This window comes from Podarcis pityusensis, assembly GCF_964106645.2.
Source record: "Podarcis pityusensis genome assembly, chromosome: 1".
Lineage (NCBI taxonomy): Eukaryota > Metazoa > Chordata > Lepidosauria > Squamata > Lacertidae > Podarcis > Podarcis pityusensis.
In genome coordinates this window covers 110059936-110080639 of record NC_138028.1, presented here as the reverse complement: position 1 = coordinate 110080639, position 20704 = coordinate 110059936, and the positions used below count along the sequence as shown (strand labels likewise).

Sequence of the window (20704 nt, the reverse complement as noted above, 5' to 3'; positions counted from 1 at the left end):
ATTTTTATGTTACAATTAAATATCACTAGCATAGTGTGATTTCTGCAAGATGTTTTTGGAACAAAATGCTGGTGCTGATGTTTGTTCCTCTCCTTATCACAGCAATATTTACAGTAAAGAGATTGCATAACATAAAGAGAGAATAGAATATAATTTTTTATCTAGAGAGGTAACTTGCGGGACTTACAAAATGGAAGCCCTTTGTCATATTAATTATAACACAAGGCTGTTATGGTTGAAATTCATGTCGCTGAACAAGAATTGGTTCAGTTTCTAATAGCACAGGGCTGTCAAACTCTTTCCCTCCTTTCCCTATTAAGACAGAATTTCCATTTTTCATCCTCCCCACAACCCCTTCTCCCGTGCTGCTCTGCTGTAACTTACAAGAGCAAACCCTTTCAGTGGTTTATCTACAACTTCAGCAACCATTTATTTAAACTTGAGGGCTACAGCAAGTATACTTTCCGCATATCCCTCCCCTCATATCTTTAGGCGTGAAGGTAACAGCTTCAACTATTCTGAGCCCAGATAGGCCGCAACCGAAAATGGGGTACTTGTGAATTTTCTGCCTGTCATCATGCAACTTTTAAAGGTACAGGAGTCTTGCGGGAGGGGAAGTGTCAAACTTAGCAGCAAATACAGTCAAAACTAGGCAGGAAGCAGAAGTTCTGTGGAAAGTCTTAGGACCACACCACACCACAGCAGTTCCAATGTCCGATACACAAAGTTGTTTTAAGGAGGAGAGGAAGAAAAGGAGAAGTCTAAAAGCAACAGTGTGTATATGAGTGAGAGGATCCAAATTGGGGCTGGGTGATCTATGGCTTAGAACATTTTGTTCCAAAGGTTATTGGCAAAGTGTGTCTTTATGGTACCTGGTGTGTGAAGGGCGACTTGAGGAGGATGCAACAGGGCAGGCGTGTGCCCTTCCCATCAGTCTGATTGGACTGATCGGAAAGATGAATGCCTGTTTCATCCTCCTCACACCACCCTGCCAGCAACCCCCCCCCAAATGTGTGCGGGGCCATTGCCCCGGCAGCCCCCCACACTCCTCCCCTGAGCCCCAGCCAACCTGGACAACTGGTTTTCACCCCAGGTCTAAATCCTTCCGCCTCCTGAGGATTCAAGATTCATCTGTTGACCGTGTTGCCTTGGCAATTCTTCCACCTTCAAGCTGCAGAAGGGGAGGTTTGGTTTTTTACATCAGGGCCTCCCACTCCTGTGGTTTGGACAGTTCTGTGCTTAAATGTCTTGAACTGTCACAATGCCTCTAGCTTGACTCACAGTTGGTGACTTTTGTCTTGCTTCCTCTGACATACTCAGTAAGACGCCTTTTGGCTTCAGGTCTCTGGCAACCTTACTGAGCTCTGTCACTATCTACAGGGCTCTTGCTTTGTGGTCATAATACACGTACCATTCGTTCTGCAGGCTCCAGAGGAAGTGAAATAGATAGGTGTGGAGAAAGAGATTTGTCACCTGAATTGAGGCTCATAGAGATGTCACCATCAGTTAAGCACCAGTGATAATTTCTGGGAGGAGGAGGTTTAGCCTAGTATGCATTAGTTTTCATGCTTATCATGCAGAAATAATAACATATAAATAGCTATAGCTATAAAACAGCACATCAACACCTTCTAGTCATCCAGCCATGGAGCCATCTAGTCAGACAGATAGTGACGATTTTATTTGCAGCAGATGGAGAAGGAGTCTTTTCTGTGATGGCCTCCCACCCTCTTGAATGCTAGCACCTCTTTTAGATGCTTTAAGTTGTTTTATTTGCTCTGGCATTTCAGTGTAATGTTACGGATTACCAGCTTGGTCATCTTCACTTCCATGCCAAGTTTACCTAATCCAAAGGTTGTCTTAGCATCTGAGCTGGGACTCATGGTTAAGCCAAGATTTGTTCTGCCTGATTTAACCCTAGTGGTTTAATAAATAAACAAATAAAGCCATCATTGGAATTTTATTGAAAGGCAAAATACAAAATCACTAGAATAAATGAATCCTTAAAATAAAACAATATTATTTATATGCAGTTGGAATGACTACATCTTCATCAGCACAGAAGGGTCACAGGGTCCAAAATGAGCAACACTGGTTTCGGACAACTCTGATGTTTTATTTAATCATTCCATATTTCTCTTTTTCGTCCTCCTCCTCCTTTCTATTCTCCATGGCCTCCAACAACCCAACTTTAGGAATCTGAGATATAGCTGAGACCAAACTCTTTAAAAGAGGAGAGAAAGGAAAAGCTTATGTATGGGGTAGGATCTGATGAAGGATGAAAGAAAGAAAGACTTTCACAGCTGTAGGACGATACCTGGAGGAAGGATGCAGAAAGTGGCCTAATTAGAAGAAACATGAGGAAGGCAGATGGTGGAGAAAGCAAAGAAATGGTCAAAGATACCAGACTGACTATATAGTCATAAAGGAATATATAAGACTATAGGAATGGTCTCATGAATCATGAGAGGAGAATGTTTAGAATGATTAATGATTTAATCATGCAGAAGAAGACAATGAGAGAGAATATAATTCCCTTCCCATTTCCATCATATTTATTGAGTTTCCAGCAACAGGGGAAATGTGTTGTTCTTGGGCACTTCACCTATTCTACAATGCAGCGAATGAGAGTGCCTAAGCTGTGAAATATTAACCCAGGCAAACAGAGAGATGTTAGAGAAATATATCTGATATTCAGGGGTATAAAAGTAACCAATTCTTAATGTGTGAAGCATCAAAATTCTCATTTTCACTTATTTTATCTTATGCCTCCGTTCTTATTTGCAGGCAGGGGTGGGGAGCCTGTGGCCCTCCAAATGTTGCTGGCCTAAGAGCAACAGCCAGCATGCCAAACATTCAGGAATGGTGGGAGTTTGGACGGTTGCAAGTTCACCATCCCTGCTGTGGAGCAAACCAGGGCAACACGGCAGCTGCTGCACTTAAGGGGTAGTGAGTGTGAGTGATGAGCTGCGAAGCATCCAGGTAAAATCTCACCTTGGCAATGAACTCACCAGGTAGCCTTGAATAAGGCACTATTTCTCAGCTTCTCCATGTGGAATGAACAATATTGATCCTGTTTATCTTAGTCATGGGGCACCACAAATTTTGGCTTGACTTCATAACCAAGCCAAAGCCTGTTACTGTCTCCCAACTTGGTGGTTTGCTGGTTTGGTGTTCTAAGTGCTTCCGCCATGCATTTCCCAAGGATATAATCCCTCTGTTACTGGTGTGAAGGTGTGGGAACAAATGCTGCCTTTTATCTCTGACCTCAGTGCTGTGGTGTTTAGCCCTCAGATTGGAGATGAAAGATCCCTCTGACCGCTCTTTAGAGATTTTCTCTACAGGGTTGCTAGAAGGATCTTTTATCCCCTAATCAGAGGGATGATGTCTGGCTGGTGGGGACACTTACCGTGGCTTGTTGGGTTGGATCCAGTCCATGGACTGTTAGCCACCCTTGGCATAAATACTAAGTGTTATTAAAAGCATAAATACCTTTACAGCAGTACATGTATTTTAAGAAAAAGATGTCCAAGAACAAAGATACATAGTGGTTATAATTGAGCTTCAGGGTGATCAGAATGTTAGGAATGCACAGCTGACCATAGCTTCTCATTACGTCAAAGAAACCGTGGTTAATGGCTTCCAAACAAGCCAAGCTATGGGACCCATTGGTTTCTATTTTTGCTTTTTTGAAAGTCATTAACCATCATTTCCCAGTTCAGACGTAAGGAAGCTATGGTTAGCTGCTGCTTCCTGACTTTCTTTCCCACTCACAGAAAAGAAAAAGTAAAGTAAGAGCAAAGGACTTGAGTTTATGTATGCCCTGGCTTATTAAGCCAGGAGCTGATCATATGCACCAGATACATGTATTTGAAGCAGTATATGCAAAAGAAGAAACAAAACTGAAAGAGGAGAAAAGTTGAGCCATCTCTTAAAAGCCCTTCAAAAATTAAAATGGAAACAGAGGGGAAATGAGACAGAGTCGGGGAAGCTAATATAATACCCACCAAGTGTCCCAGAAAAAAAGCGACGCCCCATTTTATTGCGTGAGATCAAGGCGGCCATTTTGTTGTAATCTTGCCTTGAAAAAGAAATAAGAAACGCTTGGGGCGAGATCATGGCACAGGTCATGTGACTCACCCCGGGAGTACATTCCGGAAGACCTGCATCCAGGTTTTTGATGTGGAAATGTTGGATGGTATGTAATATATATAATCCCAAGAGGACTGAGGAGAGGGAGGAAAGTCTGAGGTAAGAGTTAGAGGGAAATGTCAAATGCAGGGACCTACACATACTCTTCTGTATCTGGCTACTTGGAAGGAAGATCCATTGGATTCCATAGGGCCCGCTCCCAGGTGCATGGCTATAGGACTGCAGCCTCAGACTTCTTTTTACAGTGGTACTTCGGGTTACATACACTTCAGGTTACATACGCTTCAGGTTACAGACTCCACTAACCCAGAAATAGTGCTTCAGGTTAAGAACTTTGCTTCAAGATAAGAACAGAAATCGTACTCCGGTGGCGCGGCAGCAGCAGGAGGCCCTATTAGCTAAAGTGGTGCTTCAGGTTAAGAACAGTTTCAGGTTAAGAACGGACCTCTGGAACGAATTAAGTACTTAACCTGAAGTACCACTGTATTTGGAAGCGAGGGTCATCACCCAGATAGGCAAATGGCCTCACCCTATGGGCTGCTGCACTGAGACCTTTTCACACAGAGATAATTCAGGCCTCTGTTCTCATGGAGCCTTAGCTTTCTGCAAGTAACGCCCCTCCGTAGGCAACGCATTACCACTGACTGACCCCACTTGTCTGCATCTTCCCAAATCTGCCCTTCCAACCTCTATGCGCCTTTACAGGCCCAGCCACGTTGCTCCCTCTTTAGCCTCATATTAGCATTGCCGCTTCCCTTCCTTTTTTATATATTTCACCAGCTGTGTTGCTTCTATCACTTTACTTCTCACTCTTCCTTCACCAGCTGTTGGTCCCATTACTATAGTGCAATTTTTAAATGCAAGGTGTTCTGAGGCAGTTGAAGTAATTATCTATGAAATATGGAAGCATGCATAGGACAACTTGCTTTCTTGAGTATGGCTTCCCTCTTTCCAGTTGCTGCTCTATGGCCATCATAACTTTAATTCTGCACAGACCCTTCCCTCCTCCTCCCCCCTCTCCCCCCCTTTCTAGCAGACTGGTTTGTTTCACGACTTGCCATCTCTCTCCAGTGTTACTGTAAAAAGGTTTTCAATTTCCTCACCGGCTGACTGAAAGGCTGTTCGCTGAATATATAAGGGCCTAACCAGAGCTCAGTATAGGGATCTGAGGAGGATTACTAAGGATTCTAGGGCATTTTGATTCTGTCCAAAATTACTTTCAGGCATACGTATCAGATGGCTTGGCTGCGTCTGATGGATCAAGGGGACAGTGCGAGAGTAAGAAAGAGAAGGTGAAAAGGATAAAGGAGGGATCGAGGACAAAAGGAAGATCATACAGCAGTAGGGAAAGAGAAGGGAAGCCGAGAGCAATATCTTACTTTTATTGTGAACTTTTATTTCTGCAGTTTAGACAAAAAAAAAAAAAAAAAAAAAAAAAAAGGTGAGAAATACCCAATTCAGTATACTACAAAGAGGTAGATAAACCCAATCCACCTAAGACAGAAAAAAAGGTGGGTCGGGAGACTCGTTTTTAACCATTGTAACATGAAGTTGGGTATTTTAAAATGCTTGCGGAATGTTGCATCGCTTCTGTTGAACATAAAAATGATCCAAACTAGAATGCCCAGATTGTTGCAGGTACAATTCTCAAAACTAGTCTTATTTAAAACAACAAACCAACCAACCAACCAACCAACCCTGTTTGGTTATGCAGGACCAGTGATGGATATGCCTTTTTTTCTTAAGGAACACGAATGTTTAAGGGCTGCCTTAAGCGCATCTTGTTTCCCACATGGATTGCACTTCTGTTTAGGAAAGAGCATATGTAATTCACACATCGATTGCCACTTGTAGCAACCGCACACACTTCTGTTTTGCTGGGAAGCTGTGATTGGCCTTGGCTTCTGAGCGCCTACAACACAAAATTGATGCAAGTGTGTCAGCCATGTCTTGTGGTCTGTGAGTGTCTGCTTTTCCTCTTCCACAGGTAAAAGTATGCCCTATGTTGTAGATTTGTAATTTTTAAAGTGCCCCCCCCAAAAAAACCCGAGAGGAGGAAACTTCTTTGTGATAAAGTCCTGTTACAGTTTAAATCCCTTCAGAGTTTTTTCCCCCTTTAAAGATTTCCCAGATGTTTCTTTTTTTGCTGAAGTCTGCATTTTAGAAATACATAAGTACGCTGCTGAGTCTATGGCTGTAACCTCTCTGGGACAGGGGACTTGCCTAGCTGTCTTTTCAGTTATTTGTTAGTGCTAGCCACTAGACAATTGAGCCCTGACCCTTGATTGGGAACACTGTGCCCACAGTAGGAATAATAAATAGCAATAACAATGACTAAATATATAAATGACAGTTAAATGTTCCATTCCGTGAGCACTTAACAGCCATTTTCAAACCACGGTGCAAGGCGTGTACAATCATATACTTGAAGAAAAGAGGGTCTTTCCTATAAATATAAAAATAATTTAATATTAAAAAGTGGATATAGCGCAGCAAGCCTTGTAAATGTCGCAGTAGCTGGAAGCCTGGAATACAAACAGAGGTAAAACTTTAATGAGCCTTGATTAGTATCCAGTGGATATAGATCCTAATCGCCTGCATTTTTACTTGGTAAGTAAATCCACTGATTTCAGTTGAACTTACTCCTAGGAAACCCATAGTCAAACTTTACAACCATAGCCAAAGTTTATGCATCTATTGGATATATTTAAAACTCTGTAATATAAAAAAATCCTCCCCGCCACACCATTTTCATTGACCTGTATTCAGAGCCCCACAGTCCATAGTGCATGTCCGACTGCACTCAGCTTCCTCTTACCTCAGTGTCATGAAACCCAAGAGGACCCGATCACTTCCTCCCAAGGTTCCCAGTACTTCCTCTTCATTGATCAGTTGCTCCCTGCTGGTGAGGACCAGGTCCAAGATAGATGGTCCCATTGTTGCTTTACTGCTTTTACCCCATTGCACCACATAGTTTCCGTCATATCTGAGGGGCTGTAATGTGTGCATATTATGTTGAAACTAAGCATTACGAGGGTCTGACTACATGCCAAACGAGTGACATGATTTGCAATCACGTTGTTGAGTTTTTAAACCAGTTGCGTTGGGGTGGGAGATTGTCATCAAGTTTCTGCTTCCCAACATGGTTGTGACCTTTATAACGAACAAACAATCAAACCCCACACAACGTACAGCATTAGGAAAAGCTATATTGGTGAGGAGTATTTTTTACTGAGATCGTAGCTGGAGAGAAAATCTTAAACCTTGCTTCCCCATGTAGCACTGATGACAACTCCCTACCCATACCTGGTATTTATTTATTTATTTAAAAGCCTTTATATGATGGTTAATCATGCCATTAACAGTACATAAAGCTAGGACCTGAATCAATAAGAGTTCTATTTGGCATGAAGGAATTATGAAATTTGATGACATCACTCATTGTGATGGTATGTGGGGGGGGGGAGTGGGGTGTGAAAATAGCTCCTTGTTGGCTATAGGTATATATCCCAGCTCTCATTAATATGGAAGCTGCCAATTAGGCCACAGTAATGGTATGAGCCAGGCCTGTGATTGTTCCCACAGGAGCACCCCAGTTTTGGTTAATGATATTTCAGTGGGTTACTTAATTACAGGTGAAATTTGAGTGTTGAATGTGGATTTTCGACTGTGGGACAATCATGCCTTAAAAATGGACTAAGGACTCAACATACCCTATTGTGTTTGTGTTGTTTGGTTCTGCAGTCTCTAAAGGCACCAGAGTCCGCCTTCGAACATGCCACGGCCCAGCACTTTTGCTGAAGGAACTGGAGAGACTAGATTCCATAAAAGGGGGTTAAAAGTTTTGGGAGACACCTGGATGAAATATCCTGTCTGGCAAGCATTTTCTGGACCAGAACAAGCTGGTTCAGGCACTTAAAAAAAATTAAGATCTACAGGGAATTACAACCAAAGGTGGTTGATTCCAGTGATTAGAACTGAGGTGTATTAAGTCTACATATAAGTACTCAAATCACTTGCCAAATCCTATTACTGATCCGTAACTTCATCATCAGGGGAAAATATAAATATAAAGGACATTAATAAAGCCATTACCCAGAGTCTTGTTTTCTTTTAGTTTTTAAACTATTTTTTTCCAGCTTATTCTGATTTTTCCCCCTGCTGCAAGCGAAATATTTTACATACCTTATGCTGTTGCTTCTTTATATGCAGGATTGATGTATTTAGTCATATTCTGTTGCATTATATGAGACAAGCGCCAATACAATTTTTGAAACAAGGTATGGTATGTGTTTACCTCTTTAAAATTCATCCTTCTCTCCCCCTACCACTTGGCCAAACTGCAGTTTTATTGCTGGATAATATGGTGAAAAGATTCATTGAAAGCGTTACCTAACAACATTGGTGGTGTTGATGAATAGTTGCAATTAATACATTCCCTTAATTAGTCTGATACCCAGAAGATGCACCTGGCAGGTCATTTAAATACTGCAATTGATTTATAGCTGCTAGAAATGATTTTACCAGCTATCTTCAGAGAGTGCAATTAGAGAGGATTTCAATTTTTTTCATGCATTTTCTGTGAGGAATAAACATAAAAAGGTCTATGTGTAATTCAGAACAAAGCAGCCATAACAGTACTAATGGTTTATGGATTTTATTAATATCCCTCTATCATTAGAAACAATTTAGAGAAGGTGCATATTGTTTCATGTCTGAAGTATTCACATTATTTTCCAGTATGAATGCTTTGTTTAAAATGGAGAGGCAGCACTCCACAATGCTGTAAGTGGTTTTGCTGCTGTTTGTAAAACTCTGTAGTGAAAAATCTTAAGCCATTGGAGAATAACAGTTGTACGCAGTTATACACAACCTTTATGTGTATGTGTATGTGAGTGTAATCAATTGATAGATGGATACATTACAAATTAAAAAAGACTGGCATCTCATTGACCCAGTGGGATTTTAGCTACTTAATTGGGCACAAGATTGCAGCCATGGCTATATGTATACCATACTCTATATTTATGCCAGTATTTATGATTTATTTTGACTTTTATCATGGACATATGATGGCTATGAAAATAAATGCCTACTGTTTTACCATTTGTGTGTGATCTGTCACAAAAGGTTCGGCTGTTCTGTTAATGTTTTATCTGTTTTGAAATGGACTCAGTTCACTGTCTTTTAGATTTTCCCCGTGCCATTACATTTTGCCCTATTTCCCATGTTGAAGCAGACAGCATCCCTTCCTTTTGTTAACTCTCCTCTTTCTGCAACGACACCATCATTCCTATCAGTTGGAAGAGTGCTCGGCTATATAGAAAAAGCATCTGTCGGACAAGAGGGTTCTTTCTTGGCTCTCAGCCACTGCTTGTTTAACTTTGGTGTAATCAGAAAAAAAAGCCTAATATATGCCAGGGTCCTATATTACTCTCTCACACACATGGGCATATTGGAGAATGTGACATTTGTGTAGAATAGAGGTTTATATGCGCAAGAGAAATATGCAAAGCAATGAGGCATAGGGTGCCCAGAGGCCTACCGTCCAACATTTCTCCATTTCTCTTATGAAAATAAAGGTAAAGGGCCCCCTGACTATTAGGTCCAGTCGTGACTGATTCTGGGGTTGCGGTGCTCATCTCGTTTTATTGGCCAAGGGTGCCGGCGTACAGCTTCTGGGTCATGTGGCCAGCATGACTAAGCCGCTTCTGGCGAACCAGAGCAGTACACGGAAACGCTGTTTACCTTCCTGCCGAAGCGGTACCTATTTATCTACTTGCACTTTGAAGTGCTTTCGAACTGCTAGGTTGGCAGGAGCAGGGACCGAGCAATGGGAGCTCACCCCGTTGCGGAAATTCAAACTGCCGACCTTCTGATCGGCAAGTCCTAGGCTCTGTGGTTTAACCCACAGTGCTACCCGCGTCTCTTTCTTATGAAAATAAGGACATCTTATTCTATTATTATTATTATTTTGCTAATCATACCCAACTCTGGGTAGCTTCCAAAATATATACAAACATAATAAAGCATTAAACGTTAAAATAACTTCCATATACAGGGCTGCTCAGGGGTCAGATAACTCCACACCCTCCAACATTTCTCTGATGAAAATAGGGATATCTCACCATACCTTCCAACACTTCTCCAAAGAAAATAGGGACATCCTAAGGAAAAGCGGGACATTCTGGGATCAAATCAGAAACCGGGACAGCTTCTGTAAATCTGCAATGTCCCCGGAAAACAGGGACACTTGGAGGGTCTGCAATGCTCCGAAATGCTGGGTATAGAAGGGGGAATTTCAGCAACTGCAGCCAGCGCCAACCCTGCCCTTGAGGCAGAGCGAGGCAGCCACCTCACACGGCAGATGCTGAGGGATGGGGAGCAGACTCTTGTAAAGGACCGTTACCACACTGCACAGCTTTCATTCATTTCAGTGGGGTTTGTGCCAGAGAAACCCCTTGTGGGCAGTGATTTTGCTGTTGTTGCGAGTGGGTGGGTGTGCAAAACAAGGATGTGTACGTTTGATGCACACTGGAAAGCTGAATGGCTTGATTATGTCAAGATGGCAGATAACATTTTATTGACCACCGGCTGACAGAGAAGTATGTCAGGGCTAATCTTTCTTTTCTGTAATTAATGCATGGTGGTGCTGCTAAAGCAGTTGAATAACGTTCACCAAGTGGCTACGCACAGCTGATTGCTGCATCTCCACTTTCTTTGATGCTCAGTAGCCAAACTTAAATATGCAGCCTGAGCAACCAGCAAATTAATACTGGGCTGTTGTGCATATAATATAGAGATTCTCACAACCTTTGAGTCTTGATGTGCTTGACCTGGCATTGGAAGCCAAAGTCTGTTTTTAAAAATAAGTATGCCAGCAAAATGCCTATTAACCTTGCAGTATAAATGTGTATAGAAAATAATCACAGTTCCTTATTTATGAGGAGGGAGCAGATGCTGCATCCTTCTCTTAGTTATTATTTTTATATCCAACAAGTGTGCTGGACACATCTTAGCAGAAATGGGGAAGCATGGCCTCTGGCCTCGAGGTGCCCGCAATTTAATTTTGCCCATGGCACGTGAAAAGGAGAGAAGGAGGCTGTTTGGGAGTGTCCAGGCCATGAAATCCTCCCATATGATATTCTCATGGCTGTCTCTGAGGGGTCCCATCCATTGGCTTGCCTGGGAACGGCCTGCCATTGGGCTCTTTCCTTCCCATTCTACCTGGTGATGATGTCACTACATTATGTAATGGTATGAAATAATTGGAACACAAGTTCATTTGCTTCCTCTCTCCTCGTTCCTTTTTTCCTTTTGTAGCATGTCTCTTTAGTTAAAAGTACAAGACAAGCTGTGCTGGATCAGGCCAATGGCCCATCTTGTCCAACATCCTGTGCTCACAGTGGCCAACCAGATGTCTGTTTCCCATCCTTTCTAACGCCTGCTCTTAAATAACTTTATAGCTATTATGTGTTTATGCAAGGGTTTGGGTTTTTCCTGATGATTCCGACGATAGAGGTGAAATGTTCTTCAGTAAGATTGTGGATGACATATTTTTGAGGATTGCATAAAAATGTGAGATGAAGAGATCTCTTGTCAAAATGTGTCCTACTATCACCTGCGGGGCCGTCTTACCCATAGGCGCTAGGGGTGCAGGGCACCCAAGTGCCAGGCTCTCAGGGGCACCAGGCCGAGAGTCCAGGGAAGAGCCCGCCCATCGGTCAGAGCGCCATGACGGGCTCTTCTGCTGTGGGTGGCTCTGTGTTGGGAGTTTGGGGGTGACCAAGCCAGTGAGACACTGAGGCAGCCAGCCGGCCGGCTCCACCTTCCTGCGCGCCTGGGACTGGGCAATCTGGGGGGGGGGGTGCTGGGCGGATCTTTGCACCCTGGCGCCGCATATGCTTAAGACCGCCCTGATCCTGAAAGTAACAAAATTTTAGCTCACTGGAATTCGTGGTTCTTGCCACAATAAGAAGGCATGTCACTGTGTGAGAAGCAGATTTATTTTTTTTATTCCCCCACAGAAGAAATCTCTTTTGGAGAAGGTTTGAATACAAAAGGAAGTTTGGCCGTCTTGTTCAGCCGGGAAGGTCTTATGCAGAGTGAGTTGAGTGGAAAGGAGAGATCAATGCATGAGCACAGGTTGAAAAGGCCATTAAGGCTCATATTACTTATTGAACAAGATGGGAAGGAGGGACTGACGAACAAAAATAAGCAAAAGGTTCTTGCAAGTTATTGGTTTGCTCTTGCAACCTTTCTTTAGCAATGGTTTCCAGCTGGTCCTGAAAGGCATAAGGTGCAACAATTGGTTGTGGTGTTGTTTCTTGCATGAATGTTGACCTCTATGACATGCTACTTTGCACTCAAGTTGGACTTGGCATGATCCCTTGCCTGGATGGGGGATAATAAGATATTAGGGAATCTGGAGTAGGAACTTGAAACATCATGTAAAGTTGGCTCCAGTTTTAGGGGGTTCCATCCAATGTGCTCTCTTTGTGCCCCCTATGACATTAATTCTGCCCCCAACTGCAATTTCTCAACTGTCCACTGCTCCTGCTTGGTAAGTCCAAGCCCAGAATAGATCAAGTGGGAGGACCAAAAACAGGTGCCATTGGATACCTACCCATGTCAGCTCCATAGACTGGTGTGTGCTTAGTCCCAAGAGCCATCCTCAGATAAGGAAGGGAATAGTGATATGCCAGTTGAGCCAGCTGATTCTAGTTTTGTTCTTATCCTCCTCTCTGCTGAAGGCACTGAGGCTGAGGAGGAAGCCAGCAGCTAGATAGGGTTGCCATATGTCCGGAATTTTCTGGACATACCCGGAACACTGCAGTTGGAAGCAGTTTCTGGTCGGAAATCGGGAAAATCTGGCCATATGGCAATCCATGTCAGCAGTGTCGTTTTTGCCGATTTTCCTTAAAAACAGCTCAACAACTTTTGTGTCTGGATTTTCACTTCATGAAATATGGCAACCCTAAGCCAGCACCACTCCCTGGGCTGATTGCAAGTATGAAAGCAGGTGGGGCAGGGGAACTGACTAGGGACAGAATGAATCTGGTAGGGCAGTGTCCCAATCTCCCTTAAGCCTCCAGTGCTTCAGCCCCTGTCCAGAGTCACACCTCCTTCATGCTATATCATATTTCAGGCTCTCTGTTTCAATCTCAAGATCCCAGTTCCAGCCACTGATTTCAGAACAATAAAACTGAGAGCATAATTTCCAGCTCTTGAGTTGGGAATGACATCCCATAGCCCAGGCATGGTTTGATGGGAACGCAACCTGACAATTAGATAGTGACAACTTTCAGACAAGCTTTACTGTTGTGTAGCTTGTTTGTCGCCAAAGAAATGTCAGGTGGAAATAGCCCAGGTGAATGGATGATTGTCAACACTTAAATGATGCTATATGCCACGATTCAAAAGTAGGCTTCACTTTATCTCACCGATTTTTGGTAGTGTTCAAAGGAAAGCAAATTTTGTGTGTGTGTGTGTGTGTGTGTGTTCACACATGTTACAGGGAGATAAGTAGCAGGAATGGACTTCGTCCATTACAGTTTCATAGAAAGTTATTTGGCTATAAAGAGACGAACTCCAGTCCAAGGAAGACTGGCATGATCAACCAGTTTTAGCTGAGGCTGGAGGTTCATCTTTTGTGATTCTTTTTCAAGTTCTCATAAAAATTCATCTGCATTTTGGTGCAAATTTCTCTTGGCATACACAGTTTTGTATGCAATGTTACCTATTGAAAATAAGTTTTTGCGAAGGGATTTCCTCTGATATAATGCATTTTGTATGTTATTTTTACTTGCATATGCACACTTTATCCTACTGTATGCATTTCTGTATACAGTGGTACCTCAGGTTAAGTACTTAATTCATTCCGGAGGTCCGTTCTTAACCTGAAATTGATCTTAACCTGAGGTACCACTTTAGCTAATGGGGCCTCCTGCCGCCACTGTGCAATTTCTGTTCTCATCCTGAAGCAAAGTTCTTAACCTGAGGTACTATTTCTGGGTTAGCGGAGTCTGTAACCTGAAGCATCTGTAACCCGAGGTACCACTGTACATTTCTTGGCTGGAGAACTGCATTGCAAACAATTGGAGAAGTGTGAATTTTGAAGGTTTTGGTTCATGTGCTGTTTTGAAAAATGTGAATTATGAAAGTTCACCTGTAAATGCAAACTGAATCACGTTTGTCCCCAATCTCCACTTACCACTGTCCCATGAAAACCTGCTTCAGGAGATTAGCCCCCCCCCCCCAAGATAGCATGGAAGATAGTGTTGGGAGCTGATGGGGAATGACAAACAAGTGAAAATGACCCCCTTGTTTCAACAGGGAGGCCTTATCAGATCCTGGTCCCCAATGCAAACGGAAAGGGGAATCTCTAGATCCAACCCACTGATTTTTTTTTATTGTCCAGTTCTTTGGCTGCAGGCATCTTGAGATGCTTCTCCCCTCCCCCACCCTGCCCATCTCATTGCATACAATTGCATTTAAAAACATTATCCAGGCAGGCAGGCAAGCAGTCATAACTCCAAGTTCTCTCATCTTTTAAAAAGTTTACTCCAAAAACTTTTTTCTTTCTTCATCTTTTATATTCAATCCAGTAATTTCAGATTTATTTTTGTTACACGTGCAACCAGGCACTTCACTATATTGGCCTATTAACCTCAATATCTCTCTCGAGGATGTCACCAGCTTCCTAAAATAGTATCTTTTTGATGAACGCAGGTGCCATTATTAATAGATTGCCCAGCCCCTTGACCTTTCTTACTGACCCATGTTTGTGTAATTACTACTTCTACTTTACTGAACAAAATCATGGAATATATTCTATCTCTGAAGAATATATACAATTCTAGCATGTGTGCCGTTGAAACCGATGGTGGGTTACAGGGAGAAGGAAAGAAACAGATCTCTCCACCAATAATCAGTTGCAGTGCAAACCCAGAAATCAGCATGGATAACATTTCCACCTTGGTGTGAAGCCTTTGCTGGTAGGAATTTGTTCCTTAATTTCATTCCCCCACATCCACTCCTCAAGATCATAGCCAATATGCTACAAAACCAGCATAATGCAGTAACTGAATATTCTAAGGCTAGTGAAAGTTCAGCAAACATTTGTAAAACAATAACAAAACAAAACAAAAAGGAAAAAGAGTTTAGGGTGTGCAATAAAGATTTGCTACCATTCTAAACAAGCAAGCTTTGAAAAGTTTGCTTTTTTAGCAGAAGAGAATGACAAATTTCCAACAGCCTGGTTAACTTGGAAGGTTTTTCTCTTTCTCAAAGAATTTAGTGTAGATTTACAATTATCATAAGACCGACTGTAGTTTGTTTGCTCCTCACAAAAGCAGGGATGATTTTTATTGACCAATCTTTGATCCGAGAGATTAAAGAAAGTACTGCATGAGCAGTGAAAAGGATAACACTGAGGGGGTCAATAGGCTTTACTGCTACTTGGAAATGAAAGTGAACCATTCCATTGGGAGAAGGGGTAATTTAGCATTCTTACTGGGAACTCGGGAGGTTTTTCCTTTTCTCCTCTCTCTCTTTTTTTTAAGAAAAAAAAATATTCATCTTACTTACAGGTTTCTCCATGACTTAATGCTGTGGCTCTAATATGAGGTCGTTTGGAGGGCACTAGATTCACCAACATAATTCTGCACAGTGCTTTTTTGCCCAAATGGCTTGGCTGTCTCACACTCGCACTCTTGATTGAAATGTTTCTGGGAGACTTTTGGAATGCAGTCTGAAGGCTTAGCGACTCAATATTTTCAACATGAATACGCTTCCAATCTCATTGAAAGTTTCTGTGAATTGCAGCAGAAGTTTTATGGGCTTTCTGCTCTTTTTTCCTCGAAACCTTATGAACTCCTGCACAATCGCGCGCGTGCTTGCCTGAGAGGACCTGGCCTACCTCTTGGGGGTAGGATAGGTTCGTGTAAAGATGATCAAAGGTCTGTGCCATTATTCTCCATTCAAGAATTGCAATGAGGAAGAGAACAGAAAGTCTTGTGGCACCTTAAAAACTACCAGATTGATTGTGGCATCAGATTTCAGCCCCCTTCACTAGATGCTGGGTCCGCTGCTGTGGTCGGTCCCTTCATCACTTTTAACTGAGATCTGTATGTAACAAGAAGTGGTGGGCATTTTCTATTGTCTGTCTATCCTACAGTAGATTATTCCTCAGTTCCAGTCTAGTCTTGTCAATATGTCCCCCCCCACTTCTTTGGACAGCTGTTGTCGGTTGAGGAGTGTGGCAATTCCATGTTTGTCTTGAGTTAGGAATGGGATGAGTATTCATCAACATTTTTTTAAAGTCCTCAAATGATACACAAATAATGACTTTTGTTTTACATTGACATTTCCTTTAGATTGGAATGAATGGAAGTTATGTAAGTTACACAAATCGTTATGCATAACATACATTATGAGAGAGATGAATAATGTAGCATTTGGTGGTAAGCGAACTGCAGTGGAATGGAAGCAATGCTGTTTGCGATGAATGCAGGTCAGAAATCTTACAACCCTACTTATCTGAAGAAGTGTGCATGCACACGAAAGCTCATACCAATAACAAACTTAGTTGGTCGCTAAGGTGCTACTGGAAGGATTTTTGTTTGTTTGTTTGTTTCAACCCTACTTAAAATGGTGATGTTCTTTTTTTTTTTTTGCTAAAGGAAGCTGAAATGTTAAAGGTACCCCAGAAATTCATTTTGGGGTTGAACTGGTGTGACTATTTTGGCAAACACTCTAAGGGGAAAAAGACAGATAAAGAATGTTGTGGTTTTGGCATTATTTCCCAACCAAGTTACATCACAGTGAATCAGAAGAATGAGCACCATAATGCAAAACAAACCAACCCACTTAATATTCTTCCTCCTGGGTTCATTTATTTTACTTCCTAAGAGGATGTGTTTTGACTTCTCTTTTACATCAGAGAAGATGCATGGGGGGGCAGGTGGCTTGACTTTGAATGGGTATGTGGTGAACTGCTGCTGTTTACAAAACACACATAAAGACTCACAAGGCTTGGCAGAAGATTCATGTCATGGTTTCTTCATCTCCACGCTATTATTATTATTATTATTATTATTACCAGAGATGTCTTGTTGAAACTGACCAGTTGTAGTTCTGCTACTGTTTGCCAATGACAGATCTGAGACTTAGGATGTTTTTAAAACACTTCCTCCAGGGCGATGTGATGTCTGAAAGAAAACAAAGCAAAAGCACAAGAGGGAAGAGGGGGAAGTTTCTTATGGGCAAAGCAGCTTAAGGACACATGCTCTGCTTGCTGAAATAAACAACACTCAAGTCACAAGATACAGTGGTACCTTGGTTCTCAAACTTAATCCGTTCCGGAAATCCGTTCCAAAACCAAAGTGTTCCAAAACCAAGGCACGCTTTCCCATAGAAAGTAATGTAAAATGGATTAATCTGTTCCAGACTTTTCAGAACAACCCCTAAAACAGCAATTTAACATGAATTTTACTATCTAACGAGACCATTGAGCCATAAAATGAAAGCAATAAACAATGTACTGCAGTCACACAATCAATCAATCAATCAATCAGTAGATGAACTGGGTTCCACATAGTCACAAAAACAAACAAAAAAGCCACAAAAACACAAAATAAATAGCAAAAACAGACAGACCTCATCTCAAAACGGAAGCGTGGCACTCAAAACGGAGCATGTTCGGCTTTCAAAAAAAGTTCGCAAACTGGAACACTTACATCCGGGTTTGCAGTGTTTGGGTTCCAAGTTGGTTGAGTACTAAGGTGTTTGAAAACCAAGGTACCACTGTATAAGCTAACTGCACAGCTGGAATGCCCATCCAGAGAGGCCTGTGGCCCTCCAGGTGTTGTTGGATTATAACTCCTGTCATCCTTGACCAATGGCTGTGCTAGCTGGGGCAGATGGGTGATGGAGTTCAGCAACATATGGAAAGCCACAGCTGCATGAACCATGCTATATCTGAAAGAGATCGTCTCTTCCAGTGAGCCAAGTGGCACCACTGCTTCTTTCTCTATTCATGTGTGCTGCGCTTAATACAGCTTATTCTGGTTGCATTAGACACTAGATTCCAGTCAACGTTGGGGCAAAAATTTCCACAGACTTAGGTGCTTAGCTCTCCAGTATATCAAGGAGCTGACTGGGCTCAGTAGAAGAGGATGCTTGAGAGCAACCATATCAACCATCTGGGTCATCCCTACATTCCACAAAGTGACCAGGGCATTAACAAGAACCACCTGCCCAGCTGACTGGAACTTCCTAAGGACCTTCTGCAATCCAAATGGATCCCATAAGCCTTCAGAGATTGGCCACCCCAATGAGTTCCTCCCCCTTGCAGCAGGGACCAGCCGCTGCAAGTCTAAACCTCGACAGGACCCAATTTAGCATCATGAACATTTATACGGTCTTGAGTTTTTCATATTCTATACCTAGAATCCCTGAAAGTAGAACAAACCACTGTAGGCACCTCCCTGCTTAGATGAGGGGAATCAAAGGTGGAAGTATATCCAAAGGGTGGGATTTAACGTGGCACAAAGTGTGGTGTGTGTGCATGATACGAGGTCCACTGTGTAATGGGACTTCCCCCTCCCCTCCTCCCAATCTGCCAGAACAAATTTAGGGGGCATGGGGGGGGGGCAGGGTGAGGAAGAAAGTCCCATTGCATGAGTGGACCTCATTCGGTGCATGCAACAGCTTAGTTGAATCTCATCCATAGTTGTGTGTTTTTTAAGCTGTCCAGCTGAATATTCCATTTCCCAAATGTCCATACTATCAGTCTGCACTTTCTTGCATATGACTGTGCTCCGGCAGGCTTAAATCCATTACTTGTATGTTGCTCATGTACAACTGCATATAAACGTCCTTATTTTGGGGGACCAGAATGATACCTTTGTGTTGACAGAAATCTACCTCCCCCTGACCCTGAAGCTTTTGGTTCTGGCCTTGCCTTTTTTATAGTGAAAAGGCTCACATGTTTCTGAAGCTGGAACTTTTGAGTACTCTGAATATTAAATGGCCAATGGCAGTTTGAGTGCCACCACCCTAAAAGTCTAGTTCCTACCTCCCAGCTCACTGAGTCCTCAATCATTTTAGAAAACCAAGACTCCTTGACATTTCCCTTCCCCAAAGACACACCGTTCAGTTCTATCTACATCTGTGTTCTTCAGACTTCTCTAGGCTTCCAATTTAACCTTGTAGCCTCCTGTAGCCAGTCTCCTGCAGATCTCCCCCTGCTCCATCCCTCCACAAGACTTCATGTTTCTGCTTTGTTCTTTTTTGGGATACCATTATGTTCAGAAATCTGTGCTTGCTGGTGTTAGTTTGACATAGCTTCTATAACTGTCCATCACCCAGTGTATGCATTTTTCATTGGTTTTTAAATGATTGATTGATTTCTTTCTTTCTTTCTTTCTTTCTTTCTTTCTTTCTTTCTTTGCTGGCTATAGCTGTCCTGTATGCAGAGATAGAAATAATAACATCTTTTTTTATTATTATTTTATTTTATTTAAGAATCGCCTTCCACGTGCGTCTGAAGGCGATTCACCTAAAAATAACCCAAAATAGCTTTGAAACCAGTGCAAAAGGACAAGATAGGTATAAAAACAATATGGAAGAAATGCTTAAGGCAGAAAGACCTTTTCACATGCCGACCGCTCAAGTGGTGCATAACTGGAGAAAAGCTCTTTGCGATCTCCTTTACACCTCTAACTGCAGGTGTCTCCTTCCAACATGGGCACAGCTTGGGCTCCTTTGAACACCAGGTCCCCTATGTCAGAAACTCTATGCTGGGGTGGTGGGTCTCTGGCTCCCAGGCCTGATTTGGCCCACCATGCCTCCCTAATTTTGGGCATCCCATACCCAACTGATATCATATATGATATCACATGCGAGGCTGGTAAAAAGGGGGTTTGCAGGCACCCAACCTGTGCAAAGCACTAGGCCAGGCAGTGCTTTGAAAGTGGCTTCTGAAGACCTGACAGTCAGTTGATTGTCAGACCTTCAGAGGAGCCCTCAAAAGTGCTGCACAGAATTGAAAAGACCTATTTTGCCCTGCAAAGGTCACTTGACAACTTGGTGACATCTCATGACTGGGCAGAATGAGTATTTTACTTCCATGGAAACACAATGGGGAGTTGAAAGACAGTAGAAAAATATTTAAAAAATAAAAACTGGAGATAAATATGGTTACATCTCAAAGGTGGATGTCCTGGCACTGTAGCCAATATGGTTCGGCAGGTGTTGAGGTCTAGCGCTGTGGCAGGACCACTGTTGATGTTGTCTGGCCTGGGCTCCTTTTTATACAAACTTTTTTAGTGCTCCAATGTGTGCTGGGTAGATGTTACATTCTCTGTGGCATTCCTTAAACTCTGGAGTTCCTACCAACACAGAGGTGTGTATAATATTCCCAAAGGAGTGCTTCCACTGAGATCTAGCTCTGAGGGCCTTCTGGCGGTTCCCTCACTGTGAGAAGTGAGATTACAAGGAGCCAGGCAGAGAGAGGCCCTTCTTGGTAGTGGTGCCTGGCCTGTGGAGC

At 42.6% G+C, this 20704-nt stretch overlaps 2 long non-coding RNA genes across 2 annotated transcripts; both read right to left on the bottom strand.

The window, feature by feature from the left end:
• Positions 1 to 1944: 1944 nt before the first annotated feature.
• On the bottom strand, positions 1945 to 4082 carry LOC308465037. Its single transcript, XR_013980236.1, has 2 exons — positions 4008 to 4082; positions 1945 to 2223 (listed from the first exon to the last, which is right to left on the bottom strand). It is a non-coding gene; the product is annotated as an uncharacterized lncRNA (long non-coding RNA).
• Positions 4083 to 12230: 8148 nt separating this feature from the next.
• On the bottom strand, positions 12231 to 19606 carry LOC308479600. Its single transcript, XR_013987749.1, has 4 exons — positions 19306 to 19606; positions 17183 to 17363; positions 14366 to 14439; positions 12231 to 12546 (listed from the first exon to the last, which is right to left on the bottom strand). It is a non-coding gene; the product is annotated as an uncharacterized lncRNA (long non-coding RNA).
• Between the last annotated feature and the right edge of the window lie 1098 nt (positions 19607 to 20704).